Below are 13,376 nucleotides of genomic sequence, written 5' to 3'. Positions count from 1 at the left end.
AATGGGCGTGGCCTATATCACGTGATTCAGTTGGATCCAGGGAACGCGTGGATATATGGATTTTAAATGTCAGGTGTACGGTGTGGGAGTTATAGGGTCAAACGCGTTTTTTCTGCTATAGCGCCACCTAGTGGTGGAAGTGGGTCAATTTTTGCGCCTGAGGTCCTTGCGGAGTTTGGGACCAGTCCTGAAAACGGCAACCCCCCACCATGTACGGTTTAGGCTGTAGTCGGAGTTTTAGGCGGAGAAGAATAATAATAAAAACCTTTAGAAAAATAATAGGGTTCTACAGCCCTGCTGTATGAAGGGCATAGCTTTGCTATTGCCCGTTCTTACAGACTCGGGCTTGGACCCCTAATAATCAGTAGAAAAACAATAGGGTTCTACAGCCCTGCTGTATGAACGGCATAGCTTTGCTATTGCCCGTTCTTACAGACTCGGGCTTGGACCCCTAAATATAGCTTAACATATAAAGCTTAAAACACTTGTGCAGCACTCTGTTCAGTCAAGTCCAAATGCCTGGGTAAAGAAATAAAAGCTGCCTTTACAATTAAAGTGAGCATAGTGTGACAGTCTGTTGGTTGTCTGTAATGCACAGTGGAAAAAGAAAAAAAACCCTGCGAGCCTTGTCGATCTTCCCCGGATTGTTAACAGCCCTCCACCTGCATCTCTGGGTGATGCCAGAGAAAATGGACTTACTTCTGAGGTATTGGGTGGGTGTACATGCCATCGTAGCTCTCCACACTCCTATTTCTGAAAGAAAGAGTCATCAATTTCCATTTGAGCCCCTCATAGTTAAATATATATGCACACTAGCATGTAACTGTACTTCATTAATTATCGGGGGAGAATACAGATGAATCAACAACAGTCTATTGTTATTTAGTGTAACTTTAATTTAGTTAAATGAGCTTATTTCTGCTAACGTTAGCTCTTAAAAGCATGTAAAGGCTAATTGTGCCAACCATAGACTGATGGAGCAAACAGTAGCAAGACATTATCAGTGCATTATGGTTATTACAGTTAACCAAACGTTCTAAGAAACTTTGTTATACATCTGCTAATACTTAGTGTTAGATAATGATAAGCATTAACAATCCCCGTTTTGCATTTCGCTGATACTACGTTTAAATTAGGACAACGTAAACTTCGATTTGCAGAAAATTAACGTTAGCATGTTTTACCAGTGGCTAGCTAACGTTACAGACAATTTACATGGTAACTTCAGATACATTTACTTTACAATGTGACTCCTCTTATATGTAATATAACTACTGGACAAAGATATATTTAAAACCTAGCGAAGCTATATCTTACCTCGAATTATGTATGCTAGCTTTCAGCAGCAGTTGCATCCAGATTGCCAGTGAACGTGTGTAAGGTAACTAGAGTGTAAGCAGCGTTGCCAACTCCAAAAAAAAAAAAACAGTCAGACACCGCCCAATAGTCTATGGCTCCTCCCTCACTCCGCCCTCTCGTCTAAAAACGTCACATCCGCAACCAGGATGGCTGCGCCCATAAACGCAAACTCGACAACGGATAACTGATCTCCACAAACCAATGGGTCACACATGCTCTGTCCATTAATATATACAGTCTATGGCCCCGACTTCCCGCAGACTGCAGCGAGATGCTCCTCAAAATTTCAGTTGTAGGTAGTGATGGCGAGATGAAGCATTGAAGCTTTCCAGCGAAATGGTTTGCTCACAATACCACCTGTTGGTCAAAGAGTGTAGAACAGGCTGAGGTGTTGTGAGGTGATCTAGTGATCTGTGATACACTTATCAGATTTTTGCGCCGGTTAAGACTTAAATTACGATGAAGAAAAAAAAAATTCTCCACGTAATCATTTATATCAATAGTGTGTATTTTCTGGTGGTAGGCCTATATCATTAACATAACTGTATAATAAACTGATTTCCTAGAGAGGAATGTGGCTATCAAACGTGTGTAAATCAATCATTTTGGTCTAATAGCAGGAAGGGTATTTTTAGTAGGCTATTCTAAAACTGGAAAGTGGCAGTGGTTTAACCGGGCAAAGAGCCGTGAATGTGCTCGTGTAGATCATGGATGTATAAGAAAACCGTGTAGATTCGAACCACTTCATAAACCTGTCACTTGGTACGGACGGGCAGCGAGGCTCCGGATGTCTATGAGAACGATACAAGCCTCGACATGCGCTTCACGGAAAACTACCGGGATTTCTCGACATACGCTTCTCTTAATACATCCATGTTCGAAGCCTCGGCACAGAACGTAACATCTGTCGGTACACGATCCGTTCTGCCTGCACGATCCGTTCTAAAGACAAATATTGAGTGATTGTATTTTAAATGAGCACAAGTAAAGTAGAACTGACGTAACAGCTGTTATATATGTTAGGTGTTTGTTATATATGTCAACGTTTATTTTCAAGTTTTATTTTGAGGGTCTTTTAAAGTTATTACATGCTGTCTCAGCTAGCAGTTAGCCGAATTAGCTGTTAGCTAAACTAACGTTAGCTTGCCTGTGGAGGCTAACGGCAGACCGCTACAATCAGCTAGCAGTTAGCCGAATTAGCTGTTAGCTAAACTAACGTTAGCTTGGCTGTCGACCGGAAGCGTGGAACAGATCGTGCAGTGTCGTAAATCCTCGTACAACCGCGCATGCGCGAACATTTTGCGCATGTGCAGAACGGATCGTGCAGGCAGAACGGATCGTGTACCGACAACATCACTAGTTGCAGGTCAACCTACAAACATCCCTTTAACATGGATGTGTCGAAGCATGACAATCACTGGGTACTGTAGGGTTTGTGACAGAGCACCACCTACCGGTAAGCAGCAGCCTAAGACCATACTCCAGAATATTATGTTAGATTTATAAATCTTTTGGGAAATATTGTGACAGCAGTCAGAGAAAAAATATACATTTGATACTGTGTAAAGTCAACAACTCGCAACGTTTTGTGGTATTTTAAAGGATCCTCCATTCATCTCCAACATTTCTATACACACTTCAGTTTGCCTATTACTATGCTACAGTTCCTGCACAATTGGATAATGTTGGAGAAGAAAAGATTTGCAACTCATAAAAACATGTTAAAAAAACAAAACAATGTTGTCAGTAATTTGAATAGTTAAATTAAGCACATCCTCTTTGAACAAGAAAAAGCATACTTTGGGTGAACAGCATACTTTTTTGAGGTGGTCTCCTTTCCTGTCTCCTCATACTAAATGTTTGTTCTAAATTTGTGATTTCTTTTCTATCTTTTGTGAAATTACTCAACAAATAACAACAAAATAAAGACATGAAGTGTCTTGAGAAAGTATGGAGGTCTGTATAAGGCCATATCCATAACTTTTCAGTAAACGCCAGGCACTTGTTAATAGTTTAAACCCAGGTAACAATTTTTGGTTCCCAGAACGTTCTGGGAACGTTCGTTTTTGGTTGCGGGAACGTTCCCTGAAGGTTAGTTTTTGGTTAGTTTTTGGTTCCCATGGAAGGTTTTCCTGACGTTTAGGGAACGTTAGTTTTTGGTTACATCGACCCTTCCCAGAACGTTCCCAGAACGTTCCTAACGTTGCAACCTTTAGAGAACGTTCCCCTAACGTTGCAACCTTTAGAGAACGTTCCCCTACCGTTGTAACCTTTAGAGAACGTTATTTTTTACATTCCCCTAACCTTTAAATAACTAACGACTGTGGTACCAATTATTAGTTTAAACTGTCTGTGCATGAGCAGGAATGAATTATTATATATTGGCAGGAATGAAAGAACAGGCAACAGGCAAACTTGATGGGATTTAAAACTTTAATATAAAATTAACAAAATATAAAAAATATAAAAGGCCTATAAAAATAATATAACAATCAGAAACTATACAAATAAGGACAAAAAACAATGGAGTAGGATGTACAGTGCAAATGTAGTGCAAATATAGTGTGCAAAGATGCATATTGGAATGATAATGTAATAAATTATTATATATTAGCATATTAACAAATACAATTGCTTAGGTTAAAACCGCTTAACGATCACTGTACTGTGTACGGCACAGCTTGTGGCTGTGTAGCTGTAACCTCCACTCATAAACATTTTTATAACTTTAAAGCATTAAATCTTCAAAATATAGCCATGCGACACACCAATCCAATTGAAAGCTTAGACTCTCATGATTCAATTAAGCCCACACACAAAGCATAAGATGATTTATAGCAGTTACACAACTGCTGCAAAGTTAAAGAAAATAAAATACAGCCGTAAACAGCACAGCTGGTGTCGAGAGTCGAGTGTGCATTCATACCTTTTTCTTTCTCCCTTTAGCCACAACGTTGATATTGTAACAAAAACGTTTTTTTCCTACATCGCCAAGAGTCCAAGGAAATGGAATATCCAAGCCATTTTATCCAAATCTAGCTGTTTGCCTCACAATCTACGAGATCGAGACCTTAAGGCAGTGCTCGAATTACGCGAGAGCCAGAGGGAGCCGAGCTCCCATAGTGAGGACTGGCTCCCATGAAAGCAACAAAGTCAAAAATCTGAGGGGGTCTCTCACATCTGAAGGTGTCTGCCACATGTGGCATTGTAATTTAATCTTAAACAATGCTCATTATCCATCCCTGTGCGGTCTCTTACCATTAAAGACATTAAATTAAAATATAAAATATAGGCTACTACGGGACGTAGACCTGAGCCTACCCTACGCTCATGAACGCAGCATGACTGCACTTCACCACCACACCACTAGGCTATGTGAGCAAACCGCATACGCTACGATCCATTTGACAGCACTCGCAAGTCCGAAGAAGTCGCCTTGCTTTTAGCTTAATGTGCTTTTGAGGTAAATAGCACCAAAACATCTTAAATAAATAAATATGTAGCTATCCTCTGCCATTCAGAGCTCCAGAAAAGTTCCCAGATATTTTGAAACACCTGTCAGCAATACAATGCAATCTCTGATAGAATATTCAGTGAATAGGCTTCCTGACAACATCTCAGTGCAAATTCCAAAATTGTTCGTCTATTTATTTCCACGGTTCAACACACGAGACGACTGAACACTCATGGTGTTGTTATCACTACGTGCACATTATAAGACTAGAACATAGTCGTGTAGTCTATTTCTTTGTATTGCGAAAATGAAATGAAATATGGACTATTACAATCAATAATATGTTGAAATTAATTAAAAGGACTCCATTTCTGTAAAAAAAAATCTCTGTCTGTCTGTTGTGTGCGTGTGTCAAGATAATAGCCTAGGCTTACCGTGCGCATATACTGTGCAAAAGCGCCACTCGCGCCTAGACTATTTCATTGTATAGCCTTGTTAGGCTATGTGCAGGTTGTGCCAACATTTTTTTATGAGATAGAGAGACCCCCTTAAAGACAAAAAGATAATTCAAGCACTGTTTAAAGGTGTGTTTACACTAGGCCTACTCAAAGGTCATCAAATATGCAAAATCGAGTATTAAAGTCCTAACCTAAGCTGACTAAATTGATCAGATTTCAGACTTCCTCTGGAGCCACAAAAGGTTTTTCACATATGCAGTAATACCCCCAAGACCGGTAAACACACTTTGATGTGTGAAAGTGCTGAAGTTCACCTAGAAAACCATAAGCTGCTTAGAGATAAATGGGAGAGGGATCTTTCTGTTACTATCAGCGATAATGAGTGAGAGGATATATGGTATGGAGATATGCTAACTCAATTTCAGTTTGTAATCATGCCAAAGCAATACAATTTAAGATTATACACAGAATGCATATATCCCCAAACCGCAGACATTATTTCAACCCTACTCTTTCACCCATGTGAAAAGAAATTTGGTCTTGCCACAAACTACAAAGGTACTGGCTTAATATTTTATCAGAAATGGAAAAGATAACTAGGCTTGAAGCTGCAGATGGACCCAATCTCTCTCATTCTAGGCCTCCCAGCTAGATATGTACTGTTGGCAAATAAGAGATTGTACTGTATTCTCACATATGCTGCAAGGAAGAACATTTTACTGCAGTGGATTAGTGAAAAACTAATTAACTAAACTGTTAAGGGTTGGCATAAAGTGCTGTTTGGGTTAGTAGCCTACCACTGGAATACCTGACATGCATGTTACATTCAAAGTCAAATCAATTCTTCAAAGTTTGGGAGCTATATTTGAATTATTTGGAGCCTGATGTTTCTGCCATCTTGCTAAGGGGATTCCCTGAAAGATCTTGATGAGAGCTGATTTCCCATTATTTGTATAACTTTTGGTTGTATGTATGTAACTGAGCCAGTGTTGTTTTTGGTTTATTTGTTTGTAATCCGTGTTTTATTTGTTGTAAATGTGAAAACTAATAAAAATATTTAATAAAAAAAAAAAGAAAACCATGAGCTCCAAATATCAAAACTTTTGTTTAGTTCCCTTTTTTTAATGGTTCCCTTTGTATAGGCCTAATGTCTTAAATAAGAAGTCCGGCACTGTCTAGAAGAAGTTGTAGAGGGTAGTAAAAGAGAGCATTCAAACGTTCTATAGCTATTTGATCTCTATTTGAGCAGTGTGTTTCTAGAGATGATCTAGAAAGATAATGTCAACCCAACCCAATTCTCAGTTCTCCACCCTGCAGGTTTCAGTACCATCCAGAATAATTATCAGTATCAAAACATACCCTGGCCTCAGGCCTCAGCTTCATTCAGCTTAATATGAAATTTTATTTCCGGTACAGGAGTCAATTGTTAAAAAAGTATTTTACCGCTGGAAATCATGGATTACTACAATAATTTCAGGCTGAGGGTCACTTCTGGGTCAGAAACATCAGGATGGCACCGGCTTGGGAAAGGAATAATAACCGGCTGCACCATCTCTGTTGTTCTCTTTGCCCTTGCCATGAACATAGTGGTCAAGTCAGCTGAGGTGGAATGCAGAGGCCCACTTCCTATGAGCCTAAAGAAGTCGGCTGTAGAGGCTTTGTAGGACGCTCACTGTGTAAAGTCCCTAACCGGTTGGGCTTTACAGGAGCGGCCACAAAAAGGGCCTTTAAGTCCGCAAGTGATGCCGCAGAGAAAGCCACAAGGCGGCTTTAGTTGAAAAGGGCTGATCCGTGGGTTGCTGCTGTGACGCAAGTCAGGACCTGATGACCTCATATCACAACACTGAAGATGCGTCCCAGTGCATCCAGGGGATGTTTCTTGCATATGGATGTATATATAAGACCTGGAAATAGGGTATTTCCAGGTCGGGCTGTCTATGCAGTAGAATGGCACAAACATTTTTTTTTAAATTGCTGCCCTACATCCATGTTGGTGCCACATGGCCAGAGATATCCTACAACTACCAGAATGCACTGCGCCGCACCGGACCAATAAACGCTCCCACTGGTGGGTGACGTAATGCATTCACATCACAGAATTAATATGGGGACCGGCAGGTAACATACAATCTTGTATAACAGGTAAATGGTAAGCTAAAATACAATGAAAACATTTATTTGAGAAATAGGCAATACAGTAACAGAATGTGTTTTATATTTGATCAGCGCTGCCTAGTATTACCGTTTTTTCTGAGTTTTTCAGCCTCCATTTTCGTAATACAAGAAGCAGTAGGCCTACGTCGCCCACTTCCTGTTCCCAAACTATCGAATTTGGTTACAACGTTGGTTGAATATGGGCAAAGATCCCTTGTGGTCGGTGTGTGTGTTCACACATTTGTTGAGGTCCTGAAGAAGTACAAGAAATAAGGGAAGTAGGCCTACTAGGCTTCTTGAGTTGCATGACGCCACCATAGATAGCCTATGTGAACATACAAAGTTTTCATCAATACTCACAGTCCAATGAAAATGTTCACCCCGCAGATATGGTGATAGTAAACACTTATTCAACTAAAGATTACAAATAAAAACTGAATATCTTTCATAACTCTTTTGTGATGTGCAATTTAAAAGGCCACACAAGAATGAAATGTTGGTGTTTTTCTTCAAGGTTCCAAGTCTAGATTAATGTTGAACGTAAATTGTGACACACATTGCAAAATTGTACAACCAGTAAGTGTCCATTAAGGATGAACACATACAAGCGACATATAAGGCTGCATATGCCATCACACTACACAATGGTAATTGTGTGATTGTGAAGTAGATCGTGGTAAAATGATGAGGTTTGCTCATTTTTAATACATAGGATTATTACATCTTTACAAAGGTGTACAAAATGTGTCTAACAGGAGATTATACAGGCTATATTATCTTAAATTGTGTCTCTCTATCAGTATTGCAGACTCCCAAGAATAGTTTCCAGTTTTATGCTAATCTTATCAAACTGGCTGCTGGCTGTGTAGTATCTTCAAGTTTAATTTGTCCATATGGCAGTCTGTATAGGAGCAGTGAAAAAGAAAGATTTTACTTTAATTTTAAAAACCTAAATCTTGTTCCTTGTGACTATTTGAAACAATGGAATTACTAAACTAACTAACTAACTAACAAAAAGAGAGTCCTAAGCCAGTAAACCACAAGTCCTAAATTCCATGTCAATCCAGGTTTCTGTATTCACCCGCTCATGTATAAAGTGTTGTTGTGCTGCCTAATAATAGGCCTATAGCTGTATGTTTGGGACTCCTATATCAACCTTCAACATTTTGGGAAATAAGCTTATTTGGTTTATTACCAGGAGTTAGATAAAAAAGACTGATACCACTAAAAAGCCAGCAGCTGGTTAGCGTAGCTAATGTTGGTGTCTCTGGAATTGAGCTATTTTCATACCAACTTTTGTGCCTTGCCAGATAAATTGTGTAAACATCGTATTCCAAGATAGACTAGGCTTTATAATAGAATAGAATTCCTTAAATGTCATTGCACAACATTGTACAATGAAATTAAATGGCAATCCTGACGGTGCATTCACCCATAAAATAAGATAAAATAGACTTTAACCCCACACTGGGGAAATTCCCTTATTTACAGCAGCTCAAAAGAAAAATTTACACACATCAGAATAACACAAATACACAATAAATAGACATAGGAAAAAATATACAAAAAGTATTATAAGAAATAGGAAACAAATAGAATTAGTTATAATAATAATAATAATAATAGTAATAATATTTATGCTATAAACACCCTTATATAAACAGATATACAGATGAGTAAGGTGCGAATGAAATAGATAGAAATGACATAGTGCACAGTAGGTGACACGGAGTAATAAATAAATATGCATTGTGCAGAATATCAATATCATGCATACATATCAAACAAATTAAAAAAGAAAATATATATTAAAGATCCATAAAAGTCATAAAAGTTCATTTGTGAAGATTATCTTGCTGAACAATGTGTATCATTAAAAAATATGCAAAAAAGTATGTGTAATCGCCAACTTTTTTTTTTTTTTGGAACTTACTTACTGCAATATTTCAAAAGCCAATAGATTAATCCCATTGGCTTTTTGTCGATGGAACCAGTGCGATGCTAACTTGCGGGTTGGCCTACAAAAATATGTAACCCCTGCAACTCTTTATACAAATAATTCGGTTGGGTGTAAATATGTACAAAGAAATATACAAAGTTGGAATGTAAACATCTGTGCAGTGTTCTATACATACAAACAAAGGTTGGAATGCAGCTGTAACTGTAAGTATTGTAGTGCTGATAGTCAGTGTAAACAGTCGTGTCAGTGTTTGGCAGTGTTCAGTTCTCGTATGGCTCAGTGGTAGAAGCTGTTTTTCAGTCCATTTGTCGTTGTGATTTGATGGATCTGAAGCATCTACCAGAGGGCAGCAGGTCAAACAGATGGCGACGTCCAGGGTGAGAATAGATGGGTCTTTTTGTATGTTGGCTGCTCTACTGAGGCTCTATCTCTTTAAAGTCTTTTTTAATAAGCTATAGTAATAGCTTGCCCATGGGGCTCAGCTGGCACAGCACAGACCAGCACAGAATGCAATTATATTTAGCATGTCAACTTTTTCAACACAATTATTTTGCTAAGCCACCTCTTGGGAAGTGACTAAAGATGAGCTTCATTGTTCTGATGACTAAAGTTAGTGGCTGACTCCTCATGGGCCGGTTCTCAGTAATGATAACGTCTACTAAATCTAAAAATAACAAATTAGTTTCTATCCCCAAGGGAAATTAGACTAAACAGCTCAAATATTATATGGCATTATCCTATTTACTTATTTAAATAAATATAACTGCATATTTATTATCTTCATGTTGATATCTTAATACCAACCCACCGTCAGGTACAGCAGTTTAGTAAACAGATGTAGGCAGCTGTTTGTGTTTTTAGGCCAGTCTAAATCCTTTGTGTGAGTTATTCTTCTTTATGCGTTTCCTAGGAAACAGAGCAGCTGTTTGGAGAACAGCTAATCCAGACATCACATTTCATGATGCCAGAAATAAACATATCGACAATTCACAGTAACTCGCAGTGTCGTGAAGAGAGCGCGACATTTTCATGACTTTAAACTGACAAAAAAAAAAACCCTCTTGTTTAAAAGACACTGAGAAGTTTACTTAGTGATAGTAAAATGAAAATGTACTGAGATGAGATTTGGTAAAACTCAGAGAGGAAACCTGGCTGTTGCTACAACAGAACTTGGATATACAATAGTGTAAGGAATGAACAATGCATATAAACACAAAAAGCAATTTGGTGATGTGTGAAAATCTTAATTCGGTTTTGTGTTATTTAACAGCCTGAAACGGTTATTTAAATTCAGTATTCCCCCCCGGCCTGATTTAATCGGTCACACAACTGAAACATGACCACCAGTTTTGTTTATCACGTTAAGTTTTTGACACTTATCTGGTGTCTGTTAAGCACTGACACAGGACCAACCCGTAGTTTTTTGTTAGCAGTGTGCCACATGCCTCTGTGAATCAGACTCCCTGAGGACGCTGATGACTTTCTGGCCGATGCTGGGGGTATTTTTGGCTCCACATATCACATGTCAGATGGAAAACAAAATCCAACTTACAGTCAGCAGTATTCCTGCACACACACTCAGGCAAAGTCTATTCCTTCACTATAACGATGTGTTCAGGTATTAAATTGTGGAGAATGCAAGATGTTTGCATTTGCACTAATGACTAAGTGAACTAATGAGGCTTGTGCAGCACCTCTACCCACTCTGCTGGTCATCAAACTGTTTTGCTGTGGAGAGGAGCATTGCTTTCAATGCATGTGTGCACACTGTATTGTGGTTCAATGCTTCCTGTCTACACCAATTGTCAAACTGTAAAAAACTAGCGCAGGCACACATACGTATGTAGAGGCTTAATCCTCGAGGCAGCGGCCGCGGGTTCAACTCCGACCTGAAAATAAAGGCCTAAACATGCCCCCAAAAATAATCTGTTGACTTTGAACATGTGACCATGTCTGTGATCAGAAGTCTGTGCTGTTAATTCATCTTTACACTTCTCAGTAGGCACTCGTTTCAATTCAATTCAATTCAATTCAATTCAATTTTATTTATAGTATCAAATCATAACAAGAGATATCTCGAGACACTTTACAGATAGAGTAGGTCTAGACCAAACTCTGTAGTTTACGAAGCCCCAACTATTACAGTGGTTGCCTCAAGAGCAAGCATTAGCAGTAGCTATAGCGACAGTGGCAAGGAAAAACTCCCTTTTTTTGTTAGGAAGAAACCTCGGACAGACCCAGACTCTTGGTAGGCGGTGTCTGACGGCACCAGTTGGGGGAGTGGTGAATGGTGGCAATAATAGTCATAATAAAGATAGTGAAGCAGTGATCACAATGGTAGTCATAGTAGTTCATGTCATAGTAGGGCACAGCAGGGCGTTACGGGGTGTAGTGTGGCACAGCAGCCTGGGTGGACGCGGTTGGACGCGGCAGGACGCAGTCGGACACTGCGGGGAAACGCAGAGCGTAGCAGGGTGTAGTAAGTCCATAGCGTCAGCTGCACCCAGGACCCCGGTGTAGGTGCCACCCAATTCCAAGGCGATGTTCTGGGTGAAGAAGAAACAAAGGGACTCCGGGGAGAAAACTCCCCAGAGCTAGGTTAGTAACAGGCATTTCTGGGACTAAGATGCACACAAAAGGAGACAAGTGAAAAGAGAGAAGAGGGAGCGGCTCATTGTGTCCTTGGAAGGAGCTTCCCACAGCAGTCTAGAGTTATAATAGTATAACTAAGAGAGGCAGGCTAAAGAGAGGGGCCCTGGACCGGGCTCGTACTCTCCCCTGCCGGAACGGGCTTGTACTTCCTGCCTCCCTCTACTCTACTCTACTATGCTGCAACTCCTCACTCCCTAACTATAAGCTTTATCAAAGATGATGGTTTTCAGTTTATTCTTAAATGTGGCGACGGTGTCAGCCCCCCGAACCCAAGTTGGGAGCTGGTTCCACAGGAGAGGGGCCTGGTAGCTGAAGGCTCTGGCTCCGATTCTACTTTTAGAGACTCTAGGAACCACAAGTAGCTCTGAGTTCTGGGAGCGCAGTGCTCTAGTGGGACAATAAGGTACTAAAAGCTCTTCTATGTATGATGGTGCTTGACCATTTAGTGCTTTGTAGGTCAGGAGAAGGATTTTAAATTCAATCCTGGATTTTACAGGAAGCCAATGCAGAGAAGCTAATACAGGAGAAATGTGATCTCTTTTGTTAGTTCTTGTCAGAACACGTGCTGCAGCATTCTGGATCAGCTGGAGGGTCTTGAGGGACTTATTTGAGCAGCCTGATAGTAAAGAATTACAGTAGTCCAGCCGGGAAGTTACGAATGCATGGACTAGTTTTTCAGCATCGTTTTGAGACAGGATGTTCCTGATTTTGGCAATGTTACGAAGATGGAAAAAGGCTGTTCTTGAGGTTTGTTTTAAGTGGGCGTTAAAGGATAGATCCTGGTCAAAAATGACTCCTAGATTTCTGACAGTAGTGCTGGAGGCCAGGGCAATACCATCTAGGGTAGCTATATATTTAGATAATGAAGTTCGGTGGTGCTTGGGTCCCAGCACAATAACTTCCGTTTTGTTTGAGTTCAACATCAGAAAATTGTGGGTCATCCAGGATTTTATATCTTTAATGCACGCTTGAAGTTTAGCTAACTGACCGCTTTCGTCTGGCTTGATTGACAGATATAATTGGGTGTCGTCTGCGTAACAGTGAAAGTTAATTGAGTGTTTCCTAATAATATTGCCTAGAGGAAGCATATATAAAGAGAATAGAATTGGTCCAAGCACTGAGCCTTGAGGAACGCCATGGCTAACTTTAGCGTATTTGGATGGTTTATCGTTAATATTAACAAATTGGGATCGCTCAGAAAAATAGGACTTAAACCAGCTTAGTGCGATTCCTTTAATGCCAACTAAATGTTCCAGTCTCTGTAAGAGGATGGTATGGTCAACAGTGTCGAATGCAGCACTAAGATCTAATAAGACAAGTATGGAGACAAGTCCTTTGT

This window comes from Sander lucioperca, chromosome 9 (genome assembly GCF_008315115.2).
Source record: "Sander lucioperca isolate FBNREF2018 chromosome 9, SLUC_FBN_1.2, whole genome shotgun sequence".
Classification (NCBI taxonomy): Eukaryota; Metazoa; Chordata; class Actinopteri; order Perciformes; family Percidae; genus Sander; species Sander lucioperca.
The sequence above is the reverse complement of the archived record's forward strand: the minus strand, read 5'-3'. Positions refer to the sequence as shown.